Genomic DNA, 14,468 nt, shown 5'->3' with positions numbered 1-14,468 from the left:
TGTGTCGTCTGTATGGTGTCCAAGCTTCAGAGCCATACAGTAGTGTGGACACACATACTGCCTGGTACACTGCTGCCTTGGTTGATGCCTTCAGGTTCTTGTTGGTGAAGACCCGTGACCGTAGGCGACCAAACGCGGCTACCACCAGCATCCTCATCACCTTCTATAGGGGCCCACACCTACCACCACCATCCCCACCACCTTCTATAGGGGCCCACACCTACCACCACCATCCTCACCACCTTCTATAGGGGCCCATACCCACCACCACCATCCTCACCACCTTCTATAGAGGCCCACACCTACCACCACCATCCTCACCACCTTCTACAGAGGCCCACACCTACCACCACCATCCTCACCACCTTCTACAGAGGCCCACACCTACCACCACCATCCTCACCACCTTCTATAGGGGCCCACACCTACCACCACCATCCTCACCACCTTCTATATGGGCCCACACCTACCACCACCATCCTCACCACCTTCTATAGGGGCCCACACCTACCACCACCATCCTCACCACCTTCTATAGGGGCCCACACCTACCACCACCATCCTCACCACCTTCTATAGAGGCCCACACCTACCACCACCATCCTCACCACCTTCTATATGGGCCCACACCTACCACCACCATCCTCACCACCTTCTATAGGGGCCCACACCTACCACCACCATCCTCAACACCTTTTATAGGGGCTCAACTACCACCACCATCCTCAACACCTTCTATAGGGGCCCACACCTACCACCACCATCCTCACCACCTTCTATAGGGGCCCACACCTACCACCACCATCCTCACCACCTTCTATAAGGGCCCACACCTACCACCACCATCCTCACCACCTTCTATAGGGGCCCACACCTACCACCACCATCCTCACTACCTTCTATAGGAGCCCACACCTACCACCACCATCCTCACCACCTTCTATAGGGGCCCACACCTACCACCACCATCCTCACCACCTTCTATAGGGGCCCAAACCTACCCACACCATCCTCACCACCTTCTATTGGGGCCCACACCTACCACCAACATCATCACCACCTTCTATAGGGGCCCACACCTACCACCACCATCCTCACCACCTTCTATAGGGGCCCACACCTACCACCACCATCCTCACCATCTTCTATAGGGGCCCACACCTACCACCACCATCCTCACCACCTTCTATAGAGGCCCACACCTACCACCACCATCCTCACCACCTTCTATAGGGACCCACACCTACCACCACCATCCTCACCACCTTCTATAGGGGCCCACACAAATAAATGCAATAACACATGTGTCCACTAGAGGGCAAATAAATGCATTTAAAAACGGCAATTTATGTGTCCACTAGAGGGCAAAAAAAAGCATTTAAATGTAGTAATTTATGTGTCCACTAGAGGGCAGATACATCTATTTAAATGCAGTAATTTATGTGTCCACTAGAGGGCAAATAAATGTATTTAAATGCAGTAACATACATGTCCACTAGAGGGCAAATAAGTCATTTTAATGCAGTCATTTTTGTGTCCACAAGAGGGCAATTAAATGCATTTAAATGCAGTAACTCATGTGTCCAATAGAGGTCAAAATAATGCCTTTAAATGCAATAACTTTTGTGTCCACTAGAGGGCAAACAAATGCAAACAAAATTCCTATTGAACCGCCAGTGACAAGTTTTGTTACCCGCAGCTGCGCTGAGACGCAAAAAAAAAAAAAAAAAAAGCTACGCTGAGACCCTGCCGTGCAGCGCGGCTGTCGGCAGAGATTGTATGAGGTGAAGTGAAGTGAGATGCCTCACTCCATTGGGAAAAAAACGTCTGGTGACAATTGCCGACAATTTTGATTATCGCTTTTTGTCGACAACGTCGACGAATCGTTGCAGCCCTAATTATGATCGGAACACAAGCCATTTCACGGCCCAGTAGTAACGGCTCTACGGCCCGGTACCGGTCCGGGGACCGGGAATCACGGCTCTAGTGGACCTATTATTTACTGCATTAATATTACTTATTTGCCCTCTAGTGGACATAATAATTTCTGCATTTAAATGCATTTTTTGCACTCTAGTGGACACAAAAGTTATTGCATTTAAAGGCATTATTTTGACCTCTAGTGGACACATGAGTTATTGCATTTAAAGGCATTATTTTGACCTCTAGTGGACACATGAGTTATTGCATTTAAAGGCATTATTTTAACCTCTAGTGGACACATGAGTTACTGCATTTGAATGCATTTAATTGCCCTCTAGTTGACATATTAATGGCTGCATTAAAATAACTTATTTGCTCTCTAGACGACATATAAATTACTGCACTCAACTGCATTTAAATGCATTTAAATGCATTTATTTGCCCTCTAGTGGACATATAAGTTACTGCATTTAAATGCATTTACTTGACCTCTATTGGACACATTATTACTGCATTAAAATGACTTATTTGCCCTCTAGTGGACATATAAATTACTGCATTAAAATTACTTATTTGTTCTCTAGTCGACATATTAATTGCTGCATTTAAATGCATTTATTAGCCCTCTAGTGGACATATACATTACTGCATTTCAATGCATTTATTTGCCCTCTAGTGAATATATTAGTTACTGCGTTTTAATGCATGTATTTGCCCTCTAGTGGACATATTAATTACTGTATTAAAATTAATTATTTGCCCTCTAGTGGACACATAAATTACTGCATTTTAATGCATGTATTTTCCCTCTAATGGACATATTATTTACTGTATTAAAATTACCTATTTGCCCTCTAGTGGACATAATAATTACTGCATTTAAATGCATTTTTTTGCCCTCTAGTGGACACATAAATTACCGAATTAAAATGACTTATTTGCCCTCTAGTTGACATATAATTTACTGTATTCAAATGCATTTATTTGCCCTCTAGTGGACATATAAATTACTGCGTTTTAATGCATGTATTTGCCCTCTAGTGGACATATTAATGACTGCATTAAAATTACTTATTTGCTCTCCAGTCGACATATAAATTACTGCACTTAACTGCATTTAAATGCATTAATTTGACCTCTAGTGGACATATAAGTTACTGCATTTAAATGCATTTACTTGACCTCTAGTGGACACATTATTACTGCATTAAAATGACTTATATGCCCTCTAGTGCAGTGATTCTTAACCATAGGGCCGCGGCCCACACTTGGGCCGCGAGCGCCAACTAGTGGGCCGCAAAAAAATTCTGTTTTGTACATGTGGGCCGCGGGGGCCGCGGGACTGCATAGCAACTCCCGACCAAATGAGGAGGAGAAGACACTCAGCTAGCTGTACGTGTAATAGTAAGAGAAATGGTGTGTATTTACAGAGAAAATCCTTCATTTTGCACAGAGTACGTTTAGATCCGCCAGGATCAGGGATCGATTACTTGGGTCTGCGCCCAGAGCGAGCGAGCGTGGCGTGATCATTTATCCCAACGCGGCCGGGGAGGTCGGTGCTGCTCGGGCCGCGGCTCCGTCGTTACTGCTGAAGGATTGTAGATGTAGATGCGTGGGCTGTCGTGTCTGCTGGACTGGACTGTTCGGACTTTCGAAAAAGCATCGGAAAGTGACTCTGCTGCAGCGCGACCAGAGAGCTGCGGTGCTGGCTCTGCCCGTCTCAGCTGATCAGGCTCGGATGAAACCCGAAACACTGAATCCTGACAACTTATTAATGTAAATAACTTAAAGTAAAATCAAACTAAGTTTTGTCGTCGCTATATTTTTAAATATGCAACCCAGAATGGACAGATTCATCCTTGTTCAGTCTTCCCACTGGGACAAAACCAGTGTCTCATACGTTCAGAGACCGTGGCGTTCAAAGTGCGAAAGTGAAACGCCACTGAAACAAAACACAAAGTTTTTCATCAAACATATCCACTCAAGTCTGAACTGAAGTCACAGAAAATAAGCTGACCATCTTAAAACATGTCTGGGTCCACATACAGCTGTGAAGCAGCTTTCTCCACAATGAACATAATTAAAACTAAATATCGTTCCAGGTTCACAAGCACCTTCACATGTGGATGAGAACCTGACACCATCCTGCCCAGATTTAAAGTCCTGGCAGGAGAAGTTAGAGCTCAGTTCTCTCACTGAACGACAGAAAGTGGGGGCATAAGATTATAAGAGGGGAAGAAAGAAAAACTGTTAAATTGTTAAGATGTGTTTATATTAATTTATTATAAAAATGTGTTGAGACAATTAACAAAGAAAAGGGGAAATTCAAACTACTGGTAGAGAAATAAAATAAGATAGCATTTGAAAATAAAATAAAATCTATTTTATTTTTAAGAGAAAAAAATATGTTTAATTAAAGTTAAACATGTTAATTGGCAAATATGTACTTTTTTTTAATATAACAGTCAGATGCAGATATTGATACAACTATGAGGCTACTTGGATATACATATATATATATATATATATATATATATATATATATATATATATACCGTATTTTCGCGACCATAAGGCGCAACTTTTTTTTTTTTTTTTTTTTTTTTAAATGTGCCGGGCGCCTTAAGAAACGGTGCGCCGTGTCTATTACCTGAATTACGGTAATGTAAGGCCGGCCACCATGAGAACTGTAAAAAGAGAAGGGGGCGGGTGAAGCCCCAGTGAGTTGCGACGTGAATGAGACCATCCACTGAGCTGTTTAATGCGGAAACAGATGATGAAAACTTTTAAGGATTTGCTTGATGTGTAAAATACAACCAAACTAAGTTTTGCTCCGCTCTATTTAAATAAGCACACTTGTGTGTGCGTGTTCTGCAGCGCGTGTGTTTTGCATGTCAGAACCGAGGATGCACCTGCCGTGGGTTTGCGGGTCCGATCGCCGCATCCCGGGGCAGATCCGGCTGAAGTGCCGGTGCTCTTACCCCAGGAGTCCCTACTACAAGTCCATGTGGGCTCCTCCGGTCCCGGCCGGTCGGAAGCGGTCACTTTCCCCGGTTAAAGCCGCGGCTGGAGCAGCGCGGTGATGCGCGCTGCTGCAGCCGACTTCCTGGTTCCCAAAGCGGGTCCGATGACCTGGTTCCCGGCCGTTTTACGAGCAGAGATTTCTGGGGTCTGTCTCAGGTCAGATCAGCTTCACCTTCCGAAATTTGCAGCCAAATCTGTCGGTTATAAACCCGGTACCGGATCCCGACATGCGCGGGTGTTTTTCGCAGCGCGACACACACTTACTGGTTTATGTGGCGCTTGCCTGGCGCAGCTGATGGACAGAAACTGTATGGGGATTTTTTAAATAAAAACTTTGCATAAGACGTTTCCAGCCGGAGTCATTATAAGGGTGAATGAAAAGAGGGGGCTGGATGAAAGGATGATGATCAAGAAGCTGAGACAGGTCTGGAAATTCGGACTGGCAGCTGAATTAACGGAGCTCCTGTCGCATACAACCCGGTACCGGCTCCCCGACAGCGCGTGTGTGAGCGGGTCCAGCGCGGCGGTCCCGGGACCCGGGACCGCCGCGGGACCAGCGCGGGGGGGGGGGGCGGACCGGGACCGGGACCCGGGACCCGGTCCAGCGCGAGGGAGCAGACGGGGAGCGGGACCCGGGACCGCCGCGGTCGGGATTTTTAAAAGAAAAGCGTTCCCTAAAGAGACTTTTCCAGCCAGAGTGAAATGAAAAGGGCTGGATGGATGACGAGATGATCAGTGGCTGAGACAGGTTTATGTGCAGCAACCCGGTGTTTTTTTTAAATTCTTTAATGCAGAAACAGAATATGAACCTTTGAAGGGTTTGATTGATGTGAAAAGTGAAATAAAATATCAAACTAAGTTTTGCTTCCGCTGTATTTTTAGCGCGTGTGTGTTCTGCAGCGTGCGTGTGTGCAGCTCCGTCTCCGTAGACGGCGCCTTTTGGGTCGGTGCGCCATATGTGTGTTTTAAAACCAAAAATGACACACAAAACTGAGGGTGCGCCTTTCCACACAGTGCGCCATATGGTCGCGAAAATACGGTATATATATATATATATATATATAATGATGTTCTGGACCTTCGCTTGAGTAAATTTTCTCTAAATTGACCTCTTAAAGTTTTAGTTGAATACCCCTGCTATACAGTGTTAATATTTAATGGGCCACTCTGTACTGAAAAAATTGGGCCCCAAGGTCAGAAAGGTTAAGAACCCCTGCTCTAGTGGACATATAAATTACTGCATTAAAATTACTTATTTGTTCTCTAGTCGACATATTAATTGCTGCATTTATTAGCCCTCTAGTGGACCTATTATTTACTGCATTAATATTGCTTATTTGCCCTCTAGTGGACACATAAATTACTGCATTTTAATGCATGTTATCCCCTCTAATGGACATATTATTTACTGTATTAAAATTACTTATTTGCCCTCTAGTGGACCTATTATTTACTGCATTAAAATTACTTATTTGCCCTCTAGTGGAAATATAAGTTACTGTATTTAAATGCATTTATTTGCCCTCTAGTGGACATATAAATTACTGCGTTTTAATGCATTCATTTGCCCTCTAGTGGACATATTAATTACTGTATTAAAATTACGTATTTGCCCTCTAGTTGACATATAAGTTACTGCATTAAAATGATTAATTTGCTCTCTAGTCGACAAATTAATTGCTGCATTTAAATGCATGTATTGCCCTCTAGTGGACATATTAATTACTGCATTTAAATGCATTTATTTGCCCTCTAGTGGACACATAAATTACTGCATTAAAATGATTTATTTGCTCTCTAGTCGACAAATTAATTGCTGCATTTAAATGCATGTATTGCCCTCTAGTGGACATATTAATTACTGCATTTAAATGCATTTATTTGCCCTCTAGTGGACACATAAATTACTGCATTAAATTGACTTATTTGCCCTCTAGTGGACATAAAAGTTACCACATTTAAATGCATTTTATGCCCTCTAGTGGACATAGAAGTTACTGCATTTCAATGCATTGATTTGCCCTCTAGTGAATATATTAGTTACTGCATTAAAATTATTTATTTGCCCTCTAGTGGACATATAAAGCAGCCTGGGGTTGATTTAGTGAAGTGAAGTGAAAACAAATAATTCAAAAAATAATTGTATTTTTTTTTTTTTTAACTCTTCGGGGCCCCTAGTGGTCACGGGGCCCTAAGCAGCTGCTTAGTTGCCTTATGCCTTGGGCCGGCTCTGGCTGCAGGGGCGTCATTTCCACCGGGGACGGTGGGGACGCGTCCCCACCACTTTGTCTGACGAGCAGATTTGTCCCCACCACTTAAGAAAAAAAAAAAAAAAAAAAAATTAAGTAAGACGCGATTTGTCCTGTATTTTCATTAACGCCCCATACACACGTCTGTCACACACACACATCAACACTAAATGTATCAATAATGAACAAAATAAAACACAGGAAACATTAAGGCCAGCAAAAACTTTGTGGCGGGACAACAGGACCTGCTGCGTCTGTGCCCAGATCTTTATATGTGTGTGACAGACAGCGGGGAGGACTCGGGCTTCACTTCCAGGTAGGGCTTGGGAATTAGGAATTAAAAGTTGCGTTCCGCAGGCCTGGTTCTACGAGGGTGCATGCATTGCACCCTCATTTTATGTGTCTTCATGCTCAGTTGAAAAGACGAAAAGAAAACTGACAAATGCTGATTATGGCTTACAGTTTAAGATTAAGATTCCCAGAATATTCAAATTTTTTGAGATAGGATATTTGAGTTTTCTTAAACTGTAAGCCATGATCAGCAATATTAAAATAATAATAATAATAATAAGCAATGCCTATTATTTATCATGAAACCTCAATTCGGAAGTAATGGGCGTAGCTCGTACCCAGCACTTTTCAAACCTTACTCAGGTTTATGGTAAATGTCCCCAGCACTTCTGAAATCAAACTGACGCCCATGTCTGGCTGTGGAGGGCAAATATGGACTGTCCAGCAAGTTTTGATCTGGAGAAGCTGAATAACATTTGGACTTTTTTTTGTTGTCAAAAAAAATCCAACACAATCTTTCCCTCCACTGTTGCAAGGCTGTAGCGGTGATTTGTGGGTGGATATTATTAGACCAATTCTCAGAAGAGATTACAATTACCAGTTCAGTTTCCCATTTTATATTTATATAGTTTGTGGCGTGGCCCCGTAGGTCGACTATATACACGTATAGTTCAACAATCATTTTTCCAGATAATTTCGAGCTATAGGCCCTGATGAATATCTGAGTTGCAAATTCCTATAGAAATAGTGTTGGTCAAGCGTCATATCTTTCCCACATAGTTTTAAAGTCTATAAATTCCTGGTTATCAACCATCAGACAGAACGCTGTAATTCCTTTACTCACCCACTGGGTGAAGCTGCTGTCTTTCACAGCTGGCTCAGCGTTTGGATCGTAAGCTGGCCATAATAGTATTTGAGTTTCTTTTTTAACTTTGAGTTTCTCCACTAGACCAGACCAGAATTCCATTGAAAACCTAACCCACAGACTCTGGATATCATGTTTTGTAGCTGGTGTGTATTCTAGTAAACTCAGAAAGGGTTTATCTAAGAATGATAGCTCGATAACTTTCCATTTTGCAAAATATTCCAGATCACACCAGAGTATCAATGGTCTTATTTGTGATGCCAGATAGTCCTTGAGGCTTGGAAGGCTCATCCCTCTTTGGCAGTTGTAAGGTTGTGTATCTTATAGGGGACTTGCCACTCTATTTTAATCAGGATATTGACTTATCCCAGTTGCAAACTTGTTATCAGGGATTGGAATAGATAAAGCCTGAAATAAGTACAGTAATCAGGGCAAAATCAAGTGGCAGGGAAGCCCATCTATCCAGATCCTCTTTTATCTTTCCAGTAATATGTTGATAATTATTAGTGTATAGTTAGGATATGTAATTAGTTAGTGTCAGCAGAAGTATTTAATCATTATTGAGTCCTAGTAAAACGTGTATTCATTTTTAAGGTCTGGTATTGGGGTAACATTAAACACTAAAGCTTGCGTTGTGTCAATGTTATGGGTGTAGCCTGACATGGCACCATACATCTGCAGCAAGTCCATTATTCTGGACTTGCTGCAGTATTCCCTCCCTAAATGTACAGTTGAAGCTCTTATGCAGCATAGGTATTTCCATCATTGATTTATACCATTCTCAATGGAACCCGTCAGTCCCTGGAGATTTTTGCAGCATTTCAGCCTTATCTATTTCTGCAGTTGATATTTCTTTTATTCATTTGTCGTTATGTAATTTCCCCCGTGAGGGCAAGTCCAAATGGTTCAGAAATGATTTGACCTTACTGGAATCAAATGGTGTGGGCTGAGTGTACTGATATACTGAGAGACTGATAAAAATGTTCAAATGGTTTTTGTATCCCTTCTAATTCATTGGTAGTCTTTTAGGAAATAGGATTTCTAATTCTACATGCTGCATTTTCTGAAACGTTTTACTAGTTGGCTGCTATGAATCAGGCCAAAGGAAACAGAAGCAGCCGTAAACTGGAGGACGCCCCAAATATGTTTTGGAACCGTGGAGCTGGAAGCTGTTGCTGCAATTTGATAGTGATGTTGGAGCAGAAGGGTGCCATGGTGACACCTGACTGTTATTTATTTTCTCTGGAAGAAAACACAACACAAATTCTTTCAAAATGATTTCCACAGCAGTGGAAGCACGTTTCCCAAATACATGGCAAAAGTCTGCAAAGCCGATAGTTGAACCTCGGATTCAGGAGGAACAATGCGGTTTTCGTCCCGGTCGTGGAACACTGGACCAGCTCTATACCCTCCGCAGGGTGCTCAAGGCTTTGTGGGAATTTGCCCAACCAGTCTACATGTGTTTTGTGAATCTGGAGAAGGCATTTGACCGTGTCCCTCGTGCCATTCTGTGGGGGGTGCTAAGTGAGCATGGAGTCCGGGGCCCTCTATTAAGGGCTGTCCGGTCTCTGTATGATCGGAGCAGGAGTCTGGTTCGCATTGCCGGCAGTAAGTCAGACTTGTTCCCGCTGCATGTTGGATTCCGGCAGGGCTGCCCTTTGTCACCGGTCCTGTTCATAATTTTTATGGACAGGATCTCTAGGCGCAGCCAGGGGCCGGAGGGGATCCGGTTTGGGAACCTCAGGATTTCATCTCTGCTTTTTGCAGATGATGTTGTCCTGTTGGCTTCATCAGACCGGGACCTTCAGCATGTGCTGGGGCGGTTTGAGGCCGAGTGGGACGCGGCAGGGATGAGAATCAGCACCTCCAAAACCAAGGCCATGGTTCTCCATCGGGAAAGGGTGGCATGCCTTCTCCGGGTGGGTGGAGAAGTCCTGCCTCAGGTGGAGGAGTTCAAGTATCTCGGGATCTTGTTCACGAGTTCAATTCAATTCAATTAAATTTTATTTATATAGCGTCTAATACAACAGAGTTGTCTCTAGACGCTTTCCAGAGACCCATACCCAGAACATGACCCCCGAGCAGTTATTACATAAACAATGGCAGGTAAAAACTCCCCTAGTGGGATAAAAACCTTAAGCCAAACAGTGGCAAGGAAAAACTCCCCTTTAGGAGGGAAGAAACCTTGAGCAGGACCAGGCTCATAAGGGGGGACCCTCCTGCCGAGGGCCAGACTGGTGGGTCAGGGACGGCAACAGCACAGCAGGCAGGTGGAAGCAGCAACGGGATGACCAGGGGTGGGGACCGCAGGCCAGCAGGCAGCTCCCGAAGCTCCGGCCCAATCAGCAAGTCCCAGGTTGGGGTGCAGGGTCAGGGAAAGACTTGTGCTCCGTAATGCAAGCTACAAGCCACCCACGACCACCTGCAGAGAGAGAAAAGGGAGGAGAAGGGGGGCCAGCAACGGGATGACCAAGGGTGGGGACCGCAGGCCAGCACGCAGCTCCCGAAGCTCCGGCCCAATCAGCAAGTCCCGGGTTGGGGTGCAGGGTCAGGGAAAGACTTGTGCTCCGTAATGCAAGCTACAAGCCACCCACGACCACCTGCAGAGAGAGAAAAGGGAGGAGAAGGGGGGCCAGCAACGGGATGACCAGGGGTGGGGACCGCAGGCCAGCACGCAGCTCCCGAAGCTCCGGCCCAATCAGCAAGTCCCAGGTTGGGGTGCAGGGTCAGAGTGAGGGAACGATGGAGCGGGAGATTGACAGACGGATCGGTGCAGCGTCCGCAGTTATGCGGTCGATGTACTGGACCGTCGTGGTGAAGAGGGAGCTGAGTCGAAAGGCGAAGCTCTCGATTTACCGGTCAATCTACGCACCTACCCTCACCTATGGTCATGAATTGTGGGTAGTAACCGAAAGGACAAGATCACGGATACAAGCGGCCGAGATGAGTTTCCTCCACAGGGTGGCTGGACGCTCCCTTAGAGATAGGGTGAGGAGTTCGGTCACCCAGGAGGAGCTCGGAGTCGAGCCACTGCTCCTTCACGTTGAGAGGAGTCAGCTGAGGTGGCTTGGGCATCTGTACCGGATGCCTCCTGGACGCCTCCCTAGGGAGGTGTTCCAGGCATGTCCCACCGGCAGGAGACCCCGGGGAAGACCCAGGACACGCTGGAGAAACTATGTCTCTCGGCTGGCCTGGGAACGCCTCTGGCTCCCCCCGGAAGAGCTGGAGGAAGAGCTGGGGGAAGTGTCTGGGGTGAAGGAAGTCTCGGCATCCCTGCTGAGGCTGCTGCCCCCGCGACCCGGGAACGGATAAAGCGGATGAAGCTGAGTGAAGTCTGCAAAGTCACAGGCAGCCTTCCTTTATTTGTCTGCCTTCAATGGTTTTGATGCAGTTCTGAATTTCTCATTTTTAGATGACTATCGTTATCGGGAGATGATCACCATACTTTTGAGGGAGTCAAGGGAGGCTTTGTTTGGGCGTTCATTTCCAGACACACTTCTTCCCCTTAACTCCACCAAACCCATCAGGGTTACTGCCAAGTCTTTAACAAAGAGGGAATCTGGGAACCTGCCTCACTCACTCACCACGCATCTGCAATCAGCCCTGGACTTCTACTTAAGCACTCCACTCCCAGCAGGGACCTATCCACCTGTCCCCGACCTGTTCACCTGTCTCTGACCTGTTCACCTGTCCCCGACCTGTTCACCCATCTCTGACCTGTCCCTCTGTCCCCGACCTGTTCACCTGTCTCTGACCTGTCCACCTGTCTCCGACCTGTTCACCTGTCCCCGACCTGTTCACCTGTCCCCGACCTGTTCACCTGTCTCTAACCTGTCCCCCTGTCTCTGACCTGTTCACCTGTCTCCGACCTGTTCACCTGTCCCCGACCTGTTCACCTGTCCCCGACCTGTTCACCTGTCCCCGACCTGTTCATCTGTCTCTGACTTGTTCACCTGTCGCTAACCTGTCCCCCTGTCCCCGACCTGTTCACCTTTCTCTGACCTGTCCCCCTGTCCCCGACCTGTTCACCTGTCTCTGACCTGTCCACCTGTCTCCGACCTGTTCACCTGTCCCGACCTGTTCACCTTACCCCGACCTGTTCACCTGTCTCTAACCTGTCCCCCTGTCCCCGACCTGTTCACCTGTCCCCGACCTGTTCACCTGTCCCCGACCTGTTCACCTGTCCCCGACCTGTTCACCTGTCTCCGACCTGTTCACCTGTTCCCCAACCTGTTCACCTGTCCCCGACCTGTTCATCTGTCTCTGACCTGTTCACCTGTCTCTAACCTGTCCCCCTGTCCCCGACCTGTTCACCTTTCTCTGACCTGTCCCCCTGTCCCCGACCTGTTCACCTGTCTCTGACCTGTTCACCTGTCCCCGACCTGTTCACCTGTCCCCGACCTGTTCACCTGTCCCCGACCTGTTCAAAATCAGAATCAGAAAAAGCTTTATTGCCAGGTCAGACATAAATCAGACGAGAGAACTTGACTCCGGTCCACACCGATGGCACCATTAATACGGACGCCATTTTTAGAGGAAGGATGACACTGGGATGGGGGGGAGGAGGGAAAAGAAAAGGCATCTTCACACTGTGTATTAATACCTAGTGTCAAGGTGCAAGAAAACACCTCAGCACAGAAAAGCAACATACACACAACAAAACAACATCATGCTTATGGGTATATGATATGGGCAGGTCGGGGAGGAAGGGGGGCACGACCCGACAAAGGGTCATCCAAGTGAGGGCCGCGGCCATTGCAGCTGGCGCTCAAACCCGGAGTCTGTGGGGGAGGGGCTGATAAGAGGGGGGCCGAGGAAGGCGTTGACATTGAGGGAATTGTGTGTGCTTATCAGTTAGTGTCTGTGAAGCGGTGAGTCCATGAACCCGCTCAGAGTTGCTCCTCAGCCAGTTTCCTTGGTGTTATCAGACGGCTCGGTCAGTTCCGAAAACAGGTCCACGGGTGATCTGGAGGGGGAAGGGTTATTCCGTGGCAGAGTCACCTGTTTACATTCCTCCAGGGAGATAGTGACTACAGCGATCAGCCAAACCGCTGTGTCAAGGCCAGATTATAGAATCAACAATTTTTATTGAAAAAACAGGCAGACCAGTAATTTTCCGTCAACCTTCGAGTCTCTGGTTCCTCAATGGCGACTCCAAACAGACGAATTTGTGATCAATTCCCGCCAAGCCGAGCTTCCAACTTCTCCAGGTTCTTTTCCATCTTGCCAATGAGCTCAAAGACCGCCGCTAGCCTGCATCCAGCTTGCGGCCTTGCTCCAACAGCGTTAAAGTCAGAGTGTTAGTCGCAGCGCTTATCCCTTCAGTCACGTCAGGCAGCTTGGATAGGGCCAAAGCAGCTGTCACAGACTTGCGCGTTTGTCGATAGACGAGGAATCCCCCCGCTCCAATTAGGAGAAATCCTGCTATCATAAATCCAATTATGAAGGCATCTTCAACATCCTCAACTGATAAGATCTTGATGCATAAAGGCTTCCACTGCTTCCAGGAATCCATTATATATCCAGAAAAAAATGTCCCGTCGGGGCAAGAGGGCTCCCTCACCCCCTCATTTCTCATCGCAAACATTTGGTCAATTGTGCTGAGGGACCAGTTAATCAATTCCATGATTGTAGAGTTTCGGAGGAGTGAAAAGAAAAGACTCTGAAGACGAGACAGGACACAGGTCGGGGACACCTGTCCCCGACCTGTTCACCTGTCCCTGACCTGTTCACCTGTCCCTGACCTGTCACCTGAACAGTTACGCTTTACTCAGTTTCATACTGAAATAAAAAGTCAATACATGATGCAGCAACACCACATTAGTCTATATGCACCCTATATAGTGTAGTGATCTGATATTTTTAGATGATAATCATACAGAAATTAACCAACATCAAGCTTCACACGAGGTCTTTGAAGAAATCCAGATCAGCAGAATAACGAGAGGACACATGTGGCCTTTTTTATCTTGCTTCAAAGTCAAAGCAGCGCAAAACATACAGGGCTTCCACAGAAACTCTGATTACATTTACAATTAAGTTTACCGTTAGCATAGCAACTTAGAACATACTGTATGCCAATAACGCCTGTGGCAGGGTGGAGAGGTTGATGGGAC

This window comes from Cololabis saira, chromosome 21 (assembly GCF_033807715.1).
Source record: "Cololabis saira isolate AMF1-May2022 chromosome 21, fColSai1.1, whole genome shotgun sequence".
In the NCBI taxonomy this organism is placed as follows: Eukaryota; Metazoa; Chordata; class Actinopteri; order Beloniformes; family Belonidae; genus Cololabis; species Cololabis saira.
The sequence above is the reverse complement of the archived record's forward strand: the minus strand, read 5'-3'. Positions refer to the sequence as shown.